This window comes from Cebus imitator, unplaced genomic scaffold, assembly GCF_001604975.1.
Source record: "Cebus imitator isolate Cc_AM_T3 unplaced genomic scaffold, Cebus_imitator-1.0 Scaffold38, whole genome shotgun sequence".
NCBI lineage: Eukaryota > Metazoa > Chordata > Mammalia > Primates > Cebidae > Cebus > Cebus imitator.
Genome location: NW_016107353.1, coordinates 481,265 through 493,336, shown reverse-complemented (window position 1 = coordinate 493,336; position 12,072 = coordinate 481,265). Strand labels below are relative to the sequence as shown.

The window sequence follows — 12,072 nt, the reverse complement described above, 5'->3', positions numbered from 1 at the left end:
GTCACTCAAGGAAGACCCAGCCCTGGCTGTTTACCCAGGCGCTCTCAGGATCAGAGTGGAGGGTGTAGGATATGAGGGTTAGGCCTTTGCCAAATTATACACAAGTTTATAATTTGCCCCATCTGGACAGGTAACTTTCCTTTTTTCTTTCTTTCTTTTTTTTTTTTTTTGAGACAGTTTTGTTCTTGTTGCTCAGGCTGGAGTACAGTGGCGCCATCTTGACCCACCGCAACCTCTGCCTCCCAGGTTCAAGCGATTCTCCTGCCTTGGCCTCCTGAGTAGCTGGGATCACAGGCATGCGCTACCACGCCCGGCTAATTTTGTCCTTTTAGTAGAGACAGGGTTTCTCCATGTTGGTCAGGCTGGTCTCGAACCCCCAGCCTCAGGTGATCTGCTTGACTTGGCCTCCCAAAGTGCTGGGATTACAGGTGCAAGCCACCACAACCGGCCTGAACAGGTAACTTTCTTCCTTTGTTCGTAGGCAAGACTTCTTTAATGTATAGTATCATCATTTACTAAACATACTGGGCATGGTCGTCATGGAGTTTTGGTCCAACTGGAATCTCTACCAACCCAGGATACAAACTTCCATTCAGATGCTTCTATTTCCATAGCTCTGAGGTTGCTCTAACAGTTTGATATTAGCAGACTTGTTTAAGCCTTCAACTTGATTTCCAATTATTCCATCATTTCTATTCTGAAATGACTCACCGTCATAGAAGGAAGTTTATTATATAACCAAGGTTTCAGGTATCCTTCTGTCACCTCTGCAGTTCAGAAGGCCTAAAATTGAAATAAGTACTTAATAGAAACTTACTATCTGAAGTCCCTTCCATTGTTTTCTAGTAGCTTCCTCCTTCCTTCACCCCCAAACTTTCTAAGGGCTTCCTCACTGAAGTGCAGGCTGGCCTTGGGCGCAGTTTTGCAACAACCTACTCCCCTGGAAAGGTGGCTTCCTTCTGCAGTCAGCCTGAATGAGCTTCAGTAAGCAATTGAGAGAACTGTGTTTTTCCGACAAATGATCACGTCCATAGTTATGGCATCTGCAGAAGAACAGAATTACCCACTGAAGTCAGGAGCAAAACCAAGTAGACACCTCTAGGGACACATGGCCCCTCACGTCACAAACCAGAACCTAAGCTAAGCATTTTTTTAAAATTAGGCTTTAACTGTTTGTTCTTTTTTAAATCATAGAATACATATTCATTGCAGATAAATTCAAAAATGTATAAATATTTTTAAATTGCTAATACTCCCACCATTCAGAGACTGCCAATGGTAATGTGGTGTATATCCTCTTCAATGTGTATGTATACATTATATACATGTGCAGTTACAGATAGGACATCATACTGTCCTCTTAAAACTTGCATGTAGGCCAGGCATGGTGGCTCATGCCTGTAACCTCAGCACTTTGGGAGGCCAAGGCAGGAGGATTGCTTGAGCCCAGGTGTTCAAAACCAGCCTGGGCAACATAGTGAGACTCTGTATCTACAAAAATAAAAGTTTGCCAGACATGGTGGCACATGTCTGTGATCCCACAGGCTTGGGAGACTTGAGGTCGGAGGATTGCTTGAGCTTAGGAGGTCGAGGCTACAGCGAGTCACGTTGGCATCACTGCACTCCAGCCTGGGCGTCAGAGCAAGACCCTCTCTCAAAAGAAAAACAAAACTTTCGTTTGACAAAATAGGGTGAAAATCTTCCCACGAGAGTAGATATGTATCCAAGTCCACCATGATTAGTATTCCAATGTGTTGCTGTACTGTAACAGTCCACTATTATGTTGTCTTCATTTTCTTGTAAACTGATACGACATGCACCTTACATTCTGTATGCACCTTTTTAATTATTTACTTGGCATACATTATTAGACGGAATTGTAGGGTATACACATTTTCGAGGCTTTACTCTATTGACACATACTTCTCAAAAACTGTGCTAACATATCCTCCAGCAGCATAAAAGAGCACTCATTTCTCTGAACCCTCACGAACACTGGATTTTATTAAAAATATTTTGCTTCTTGTGCCTATAATCCCAGCACTTTGGAAGGCCGAGGCAGGAGGATCCCTTGAGCCCAGGAGTTTGAGACTAGCCTGGGCAACATAGTGAAACTCCATCTCTATAAAAGATGAACAAAATGACCTGGGCATGGTGGTGTGTACCTATAATCCCTGCTAATTGAGAGGCTTAGGTGGGAGGATCACTTGAGCCCTGGAGATGGAGGCTGCACTGAGCCTCAATCACACCACTGGCACTCCAGCCTGAGTGACAGAGTGAGAATCTGTCTCAAAAAAAAAAAGTGTGTGTGTGTGTGTGTGTGTATATATATATATATATATATGGCCACTTGAATAGGAAAACAGTATTTCATTGTTTTAATTTGCATTTATTTTATTGAAATTTTTATATACTTATCGGTCATTTCTATTTCCTTTTTTGAGAACTGCCAAATGTTGCCGTAGCAGCCAAAAATAACAAGTTGCTATTCTGCCTTTTCAGTTTGATTTGAAAGAAAGGCATTTAAGCAATGGAAATTAGATTTCTGCATGTCCTTGGAAAGAATATATAAATTGAAAAAACAGAGGAGAGCTGAAACCTGAACCTTAGGGTTTAGCTTAAGGTCAGCCACCTGTTGATCTAGTCCACTGTACAATGCAAATGTCATTTCATTTCCCTCACGCATAAAAGGCTCTCACTGCATACTTGTGAATCAGCTGCTATTTGCTGTGGGTAGACAGAGGGAACCTGTGCTTGCTGCTCCAAGTATAGAAACGTCCGTTTTCTGCCTGGAGAGCAGTTGATTTTGTGAAGGCCTAATTGTTTCCGCATGATTGTCTGTTGTTTTACAGAAACACAGGATTCAAGATGGACAATGGTGTTCTACATTTCACAAATTGTCACCATGTTGTACATGAGGCTACATGTCTAACTGACAATAACTAGTGGGGACTTCTGCTTCTGTTAATGGTGGATAGGTCCTTTGGACTGACCAGCTCACTGCTCAACTAGAAAGGCTGGACAAAATATTTTAAATATCTGTTTGAAGGTACTAAGAGAGCTGACATGGCTTTGAAGAATTATTAAACCAGGAGGGCAGAGAAGATGGGAATCTTGGGAGGTGGGCTTGGTGTGATGGACCACCGTTCTCCGGGGAGCATTTGCCAAACTTGGAAGTGATTCACGGGCTTAGCAGTAATTTTAGTAGCCTTTCAGAAGTAGGGGTCAGGGCGTGTTAAAGGGTGATGGACTTGGTGGTGTCCCTCACTTTTGGTTGAAGCCCTCAGTCTTTTGCATTCAGGAATAAGGGTGAGGCGGTGTGGGCAACAGGCTCTTGGGACTGCAGCCCAGCTTCCAATTAACGATTTCAATCCTTGAAATTAGATTAAGGTGATCCCAGTGTGGTAGTTTCCTCAAACTCTTTGGATAAGCAAACAAAAACTTCTGTAGAGGATATTATTATTATCCTAAACTTTAGATTATATCTACAAACAATTTTGCTAATACAATATCCTGAGTACAACACAATGTAACCGGGCACGTGAGACAAGATAGCAGGCCCATAGTGGCTAGAGATATTGGCGCTATCAAACAGACTAAAATAACTATTCACCATGTTCAAGGAGACACAGTTAGGGAATGTCAGCAGCTACGTGGACATGTTTTGTTTTGTTTTTGGGTTTTTTGTTGTTGTTATTTTGAGACAGTCTCACTCTGTTGCCCAGGCTGGAGTGCAGTGGCACAATCTTGGCTTACTGCAACCTCTGCCTCCCGGGTTCAAGTGATTCTCCTGCCTCAGCCTCCTGAGCAGCTGGGATTACAGGCGTGTACCACCATGCCTAGCTAATTTTTGTATTTTTAGTAAAGACAGGGTTTCACCATGTTGGCCAGGCTGGTCTTGAACTCCTGACCTTGTCTGCCCGCCTCGGCCTCCCAAAGTGCTGGGATTACAGGCGCCCGGCCAGACATTTTTTTTAAAATATAATTCTAGAATTTTTAAGAATCCAGTAATTAAAATTAAGAATACAGTGGAACCAGCATGGGCAACATAGTGAGACCTTGTCTCTACAAGAAAAAAAAAAAAAAAAAAGAAAATAGCCAGGTGCGGTGGCCCCTCCTGTAGTCCCAGCTACTTTCCAGGCTGAGGTGGGAGGATCACTTGAGTCCAGGAATTAGAAGTTTCAGTGAGCTATGATGATGACACTATACTCCAGCCTGGGCAACAGTGAGTCCCTATATCTAACTTTAAAATTCACTGGGACATTTTAACAGCAGCTTAGGCACAACTGAGGAGAAAACTAGAAAACTAGGAGCAAGGCATAACAGTAGATGTGTGAGACCACAACACAAAACCTTATGTAAGAGAAAGTAAAAGAAAACAAACTCACGGGGCCAGGGAACTACAGCCCACAGGCCAAATTCATTCAGCCAGTACCTGACCTACTGAGTCGCAGAAACTTTGAAGCTAAAAATGGTTTTTACTTTTTTTTTTTTTTTTTTTTGAGCCAGGTTCTTACTCTATTACCCAGGCTGGAGTGCAATGGCACGATCACAGCTCACTGCAGGCTTGACCTCCCAGGCTCATGTGATCCTCCCACCTTGGCCTCCTGAGTAGCTGGGAACACAGGCACGCATGTGTCACTGCGCCCAGCTAATTTGTATTTTTGGTAGACAGGGTTTTGCCATGTTGGCCAGGCTGGTCTCAGACTCCTGGACTCAAGTAATCCTCCTGCCTTGGACTCCCAAAGTGCTGGGATTACAGGTGTGAACCACTGTACCTGGCCAGCTTTTATGTTTTGTAAATGGTCATATAAGTCATCTATATAATATCTCCAATTCTGCCTCATCCCACAAAGCGTAGATACTTATCTAACTCTTTAAGAAAAAAGTTTGCTAACTCCTAATATTGTTAACAATCTCATCTTTGCCAGGCACGGTGGCTCACGCCTATAATCCCAGCACTTTGGGAGGCCGAGGCGGGCAGATCACCTAAGGTCAGGAGTTCGAGACCAGCCTGGCCAACATGGTGAAACCCCCGTCTCTACTAAAAATACAAAAAAATTAGCCAGGTGTGGTTGTGCATGCCTATAATCCCAGCTAGGCAGGAGAATCACTTGAACCCAGGAGGCAGAGGTTGCAGTGCACCAAGACTGCGCCATTGTACTCCAGTCTGGGCAACAAGAGCAAAACTCTTGTCTCAAAAAAAAAAGAAAAAAAGAAAAAAACCTCCAAACTGAAATTCAGTAAATCCCAGTTAAAAACTCAACAAGTTAGGCCGGGCGCGGTGGCTCACACCTGTAATCCCAGCACTTTGGGAGGCCGAGGCAGGTGGATCACGAGGTCAAGAGATCGAGACTATCCTGGTCAACATGGTGAAACCCCGTCTCTACTAAAAATACAAAACATTAGCTGGGCATGGTGGCGCGTGCCTGTAATCCCAGCTACTCAGGAGGCTGAGGCAGGAGAATTGCCTGAACCCAGGAGGTGGAGGTTGCGGTGAGCCGAGATCGCGCCATTGCACTCCAGCCTGGGTAGCAAGAGTGAAACTCCGTCTCAAAAAAAAAAAAAAAAAAAAAAATCAACAAGTTTTTGTGTGTAAAATTCAACAAACTGATTGTAAAAGTTAAATGAAAATGCAGAGAACCAGGAATAGCCAAGATAGTCATGGGGAAAAGGCAGGAGAATTTTTCTATTGGATAGAAAGTATAGCTTATCACAAGGATAGACAAACAGACTAATGGAGCAAAAGAGCTCGGAAACAGACCCATGCATATATATGGACACTTGATTTATGATAAAGGTAGGAATATGATTTGGAGGGGGCATGAGGAGGGCTTCTGCAATGCTGCTAACGTTCTGCATTTTAAATCTTGGTAGTTGTTATATAATAAATTGAGCTGTACCTCTTGTCACTTTTCTGAACATATATTTTCACAATAAGGTTTTTGTTTTTCTTGGGACAGGGTCTCATTCCATCACCAAGGCTGGACTGCAGTGGCATAATTGTGGCTCACTGCAGCCTCAAACTCCAGGTTCAGATGATCCTCCTGCCTTAGCCTCACAAGTAGCTGGGCCTACAGGTGCATGCTGCCATGCCTGTTTTTTTTTTTTTTTTTTTTTTTAAAGAGACGGGGTCTCACTGTGTTCCCCAGGCTGGTCTGGAACTCCTGGCCTCAAGTGATCTCCCTGCTTCGGCCTCCCAAAATGCTGGGATGTATAGGCATAAGCCACCGTGACTGGCAACAGTAAGATTTTTTTTTTTTTTGAAGTGGAATTTTGCTCTTGTTGTCCAGGCTGGAGTGCAATGGTGTGATATCTGCTCACTGCAACCTCTACCTCCCGAGTCCAAGCAATTCTCTTGCCTCAGCCTCTCGAGTAGCTGAGATTACAGGGATGTGCCACCACACCCAGCTAATTTTGTATTTTTAGTAGAGAGGGGGTTTCTCCATGTTAGCCAGGCTGATCTCAAACTTCCAACCTCAGGTGATCCACCCACCTCAGCCTCCTGAAGTGCTGGAATTACAGGCATGAGCCAACACACTGGGCCGACAGTAAGATTTTGAAAAGAATGTAAGTAGTGGTACTATACAAAAGCCAATTTTCTAAACATCAGTTCTTCCCTTCAAAATAAGATAGCATTTCATTTCCATTATCTCCTAGATGTATACATATTTAAAAATTAAATGCCTGACTCTACTTCCTCACTTCTAAGGATGATAAATTTCATATGCATAAGGACTCAGAATAAATACCCTATCTGCCCTTGGTGCCTGGCCTAATGTCTGACAAATTTACAATAGTTCAGCAAATAGTTTTGAAGATAATTTGAAATGAACTCTGCTGAATGCTGTATCATTTGAATGGGACAAATTTAAAGAAGTTCATGTAGATTTTTGAAAATGGAGCTAGAAGTTAGAGTGAATTATATTTATTTTTTGGTTTACTGCAGCACTTTAGTTTTCCTTACACAAATAACAGTGGAAAACCAAAATTTGTGGTCATCTCTTTAAAAATTAAGAATTATGTACAAAAAACTTACGTAAATTAAAAGAATCAATAAATTCACAGGTATAAATGCAAACTGCTTATCTAGTTCAAGACTTAACACAGATATACCAGCAAGACAGAAATGAAACTGGTTCAGGAGCTCTTGCCAGGCACTAGAAAAATCCTGGAGCACTGAGCTCTGACACATTAGTACCTCTGCACAGATAGGGAGGCTACAGGTCACACAGACTCACCAAGCCACGGACACTCTCCCACAAGCATGTCCTCATCTCAGCCATGAAGTTACTGAGCCACATGTACTAAGGGATAAATCAAAGATATGTACAGGATATTAAACAAATAGGAAGGGAACAGTTAACTTGAACGTAAAGTCAAAATCAGCAACAAGTTCTGCAATCCAGTGCTGATAAACAAGCTTCAAGGACCAATTTCTTTTCAAAGGTTTGTTCTGGTTTCTTGAGGCCAGTGTGGGCAAATTTATACTTCTGCACTAACCCCTGAAGCACGTGATACTATGATATGCATCTGCCTGCAGTCCATGAAGAAGCATTTGCAGCGAGTGATGGAGGGGCCTGACTCATCCTACTTCTGATTGTTGATCTGCATCTGCTGGTAGGTGGCCATGGCAACCAGGATGGAGCTGCCAATCTACATAAGTACTTGTGCTCAGGGGAGGCGACGATCTTGATGTTCATGGAGCTGGGCACCAGGGTGGCGATCTTCTGCATCTTGTAGGTGATGCCCAGATATGTGGGGGTGTCACCAGACAGCACCACGTTGGCATGCAGGTTGTTGCAGATGTGCAAGTCATACTTTATGATGGAGTTGAAGGTGGCCTGGTGGATACCAAAGATTCCATACCCAGGAAGGAGGGCTGGAGCAGTGCCTCCAGGCACTGGAACCACTTGGACAGCTCCTAGATCTTCTCCAGAGAGGAGGAGGATGCTGTGGTGGCCATCTCCACAAAGTCCAGGGTGACATCACAAAGCTTCTCCTTGACGTTGCGCATGACCTCCTGCTTGGCTGTGGTGGTGAAGCAGTAGCTGGGCTCCCTGAAGATCTCCATGGGGTGGCCGGTCAGGTGCTGGTTGGTCATCCAGATGCAGGATGACATGGGAGAAGGCATAGCCCTTGTAGACAGGCACCTTGTGGGTCTCCGCTATCTACGATAATACCAGTGATGTGACCAGAGGTTTACAGGGACAGCACAGCCTGGATGCCCACATACCTTGCTGGGGTGTTCAGAGTCTCAACATTATCCAAGTCTTCTTCTTGCTGTTGGCCCTGGGGTTCAGGGGGCCTTGAGCAGCAGCACCAGCTGTGTGCAGCTACTTGTAGAAGGTGTGGTGCCAGATCTTCTCCATGTCATCCCAGTTGGTGATGATGCGGTGCTCCACGGTGCACTTCAGGGTCAGGATGCTGCACTTGCTCTGGGCCTCATCACCCAGATAGGAGTCCTTCTGGCCTCTCCCCACCATCATGCCCTGGTGCCGGGGATGCCCGACAATGGAGGTAACATGGCTCAGGGGCACTGTACCCAGCAAAGCCAGCTTTGCACATGCTGGAGCCGTTGTTAATTACAAGTGCCGTGATCTCTTCTTCCATCAGCAGAGGAGCCGGCAGTGGAGTGATGGGAGAAACCAGTGTGGGCTGGTGGTGAGGGAGTGAGTTATAGTTCTAACACAGGAATAGTGAAGGGCAACGTGTGGCAGCTCACACCTGCAGTCCCAGCACTTTGGGAGGCCAAGGCAGGAGAATTGCTTGAGTCCAGGAGCTTGAGGTTACAGTGAGCCATGATCACACCAGTGCACTGCAGCCTGAGTGCCAGAGACTCTTTCTCCAGGGAAAAACAAAAAGAATAGGTACTATATGTTTTTCAATGCTGTTTGAAAAAGACAATGAAAACAGTTATACGGGTTACTGAGAGAGTGTTTCAAGGTGGTTGTGATCATGACTAAGTCTTCAGAGGGTAAAAGGGAATAAAGATGTTAACCTCAGCAGATGCTTTATTATTATTATTATTTTTAAACAGAGTCTCCCTCTATCACCCAGGCTGGGTTGCAGTGGCAGGATCTCCACTCACTGCAACCTCCACCTCCCAAGTTCAAGAGATTCTCACGCCTCAGCCTCCTGAGTAGCCGGGACTATAGGCACGTGCCACCACACCAAGCTAGTGTGCTAACCATTCAATTAGGACCAAGATTTTCCTGTGTTTGGAAAATTAAGCTCCTGGAATATATAGGTGTCAGAATTTAGAGTTAAGTGGCAGGAGTGTCCACCAAATTCACTTGAAGTCAGTTGAAACTTAGAATGCATTTTGCCTCAGAGAGAAACAACAGATGTTGAGTTTTTAACCTATGACACAGCTCATATGTGTACCAGAAGCGTAGCACTATAACAAACAATTCTAATGTTGAATGCCAGGAGCAAGGCCTCTGCTGCTGTGAGCACAGGGTCCCTTCACGATCCAAACTTGGTGACCTCAGGCAGTCTGTTTCAAGTTGGGGACCAGGATGAACTCTGACCTACATAATGGTAGGGAAACTACCGAGGAGATAGACGGTGGGCTGGGAACACTTACTCCACCAAGGAGGTAAGAGGACAGTGAGCAACTCCATGGGTTTATACATCGTCCCTTCTCCCTGTGTCCTGAATGGGCCCTGAAATGAGATGTAAAATAGGGATTGAGTGGAAACTGGGGGTTCTATCGTAGGAAGCAGCTGCCTGAGTCAAAGGGAAAATAAAGTTCAAGCTAAGACCAGAAGAAAAGAAAGTGCTCTCATGTTGACACTCAGCTTGGGCAACTGTTCTAAGGTATTTGTAAGAAATTCCAGGCCGGGCAGAGGGGCTCATGCCTATAAATCCAGCACTTTGGGAGGCCGAGGCAGGTGAATCACCTGAAGTCAGGAGTTCAAGACCAGCCTGGGCAACATGGTGAAACCCCATCTCTACTAAAAATACAAAAAATTAGCTGGGCATGGTGGCATATGCCTGTAATCCCAGCTACTCGGGAGGCTGAGGCAGGAAAATCACTTGAACCCAGGAGGTGGAGGTTGCAGTGAGCCAAGATTGCGCCATTGCACTCTAGCCTGGGTGACAGAATGAGACTCTGTCTCAATAAATAAATAAATAGAAAGAAAGAAATACCATCATTTGAAAGCCAGGTACTGCCTATACAGTCTTGGCACTGGCTCAAGAATGAATCCTGAAGCATGGTCCTGGTCTATCACCGTTTATCTTGATTCTTCACCACTGGGTGAACAGGATATTCTTGTTCCCACGAAAGCCCCTCCATCCATCTTCTTTTGTCCTTTCCTTGCCCAGACTGAAGGATGTTACTTCAATTCACAGTGTCACTCATTGCTATGTAGTGGAGGATGGGGAGGATATACACAGAGAAAGGACACACATTTATCAGGATACTTTAAATTGCTTGAAAACTAGAGCTGATGGCCGGATGTGGTGGCTCACGCCTATAATCCCAGCACTTTGGGAGGCTGAGGCAGGTGGATCACGAGGTCAAGAGATCGAGACCATCCTGGTCAACAAGGTGAAACCGTGTCTCTACTAAAAATACAAAAATTAGCTGGGCATGGTGGTGCACGCCTGTAGTCCCAGCTACTCGGGAGGCTGAGGCAGGAGAATTGCTTGGACCCAGGAGGCACAGGTTGCGGTGAGCTGAGATCACACCATTGCACTCCAGCTTGGGTAACAAGAGCGAAACTCCGTCTCAAAAAAAAAAGAAAAAGAAAACTAGAGCTGACCATGGGGTTGGCTGAACAGGAGCATGGAGAGCCAGGGTGACACCATTTTAAAATAAACTCCAGCTCCAGGGACCATGAGGCAAGAATAGGTATAAAAATCAATCAATCAAATCAAATCAACTCCAACTAAAAACTAGCAAGGCACATTCCTTGGCCATATGATGTTTTGAAGATGTTTTAGTAATGCCTGCAAGAACAAACTCCTATGATAGCAGAACGTCTAGCTGTTGCAATATTGCAAAGGAATATATGTTTTTAAAATAGTTATTGAATTACTTACACACTCAAATGCCAAGAATAACTTTCTTTTCTTTTCTTTTCTTTTTTTTGAGATGGAGCCTAGCTCTTGTTGCCCAGGCTGGAGTGCAGTGGCATGATCTTAGCTCACCGCAACCTCTGCATCCCAGGTTCAAGCGTTTCTCCTGTCTCAGCCTCCGAAATAGCTGGGATTACAGGCATCCAAAGTGCTGGCATTAGAGGCATGAGCCACTGTACCTGGCCGAGGTTTCGTTTTTCTTATACAGTTCAGCGAGTTCTAGATAAAATGGAAACATCAGAGACTCATTTGACACCGACGAAAAAAATGTGAAAAGGCTTTTAAAAAACAAACTTCTAGTCAGGTGTGGTGGCTCACACCTGTAATCCTAGCACTTTGGGAGGTCAACGTGGGTGTATGACTTGAAGCCAGCCTGGGCAACATGGTGAAACCCCATCACTACTAAAAATACAAAAATTAGCCAGCCCATGCCTGTAATCCCAGCTACTCGGGAGGCTGAGGCAGGAGAATTGCTTAAGCTTGGGAGATGGAGGTTGCAATGAGCCATGATCACACCACTGCACTCCAGTGTGGGTGACAGGGTGAGAACGCCATCTCAAAAGCAACAACAAAACAAACAAACAAAAACAAAAAATCCAAACTTCCCTAAAGACTTTACCCAAAATTTTGGTCCACAGCTTTACTTGGATTGCTTGATGGATGTGTGGGTTATTTCCAATTAAGAAAAGCTTATGAGCCAGGTGCAGTAGCTCACGCCTGTAATCCCAGCACTTTGGGAGGCCAAGGCAGGCAGATCACAAAGTCACGAGATCTAGACCACCCTGGCCAACGTGGTGAAACTCTGTCTCAAAAAAAAAAAGTTCTTATGATGATTGCTTGTACAACTTGATTTTAGGTGGTTTTTTTTTTTTTTAGACGGAGTTTCGCTCTTGTTACCCAGGCTGGAGTGCAATGGCGTGATCTTGGCTTACCGCAACCTCCGCCTCCTGGGTTCAGGCAATTCTCCTGCCTCAGCCTCCTGAG

General features: G+C 44.7%; 1 pseudogene; it reads right to left on the bottom strand.

Moving 5' to 3' along the window:
- Positions 1 to 8,103: 8,103 nt before the first annotated feature.
- Positions 8,104 to 8,773, bottom strand: LOC119470714 (annotated as a pseudogene).
- Positions 8,774 to 12,072: the final 3,299 nt, after the last annotated feature.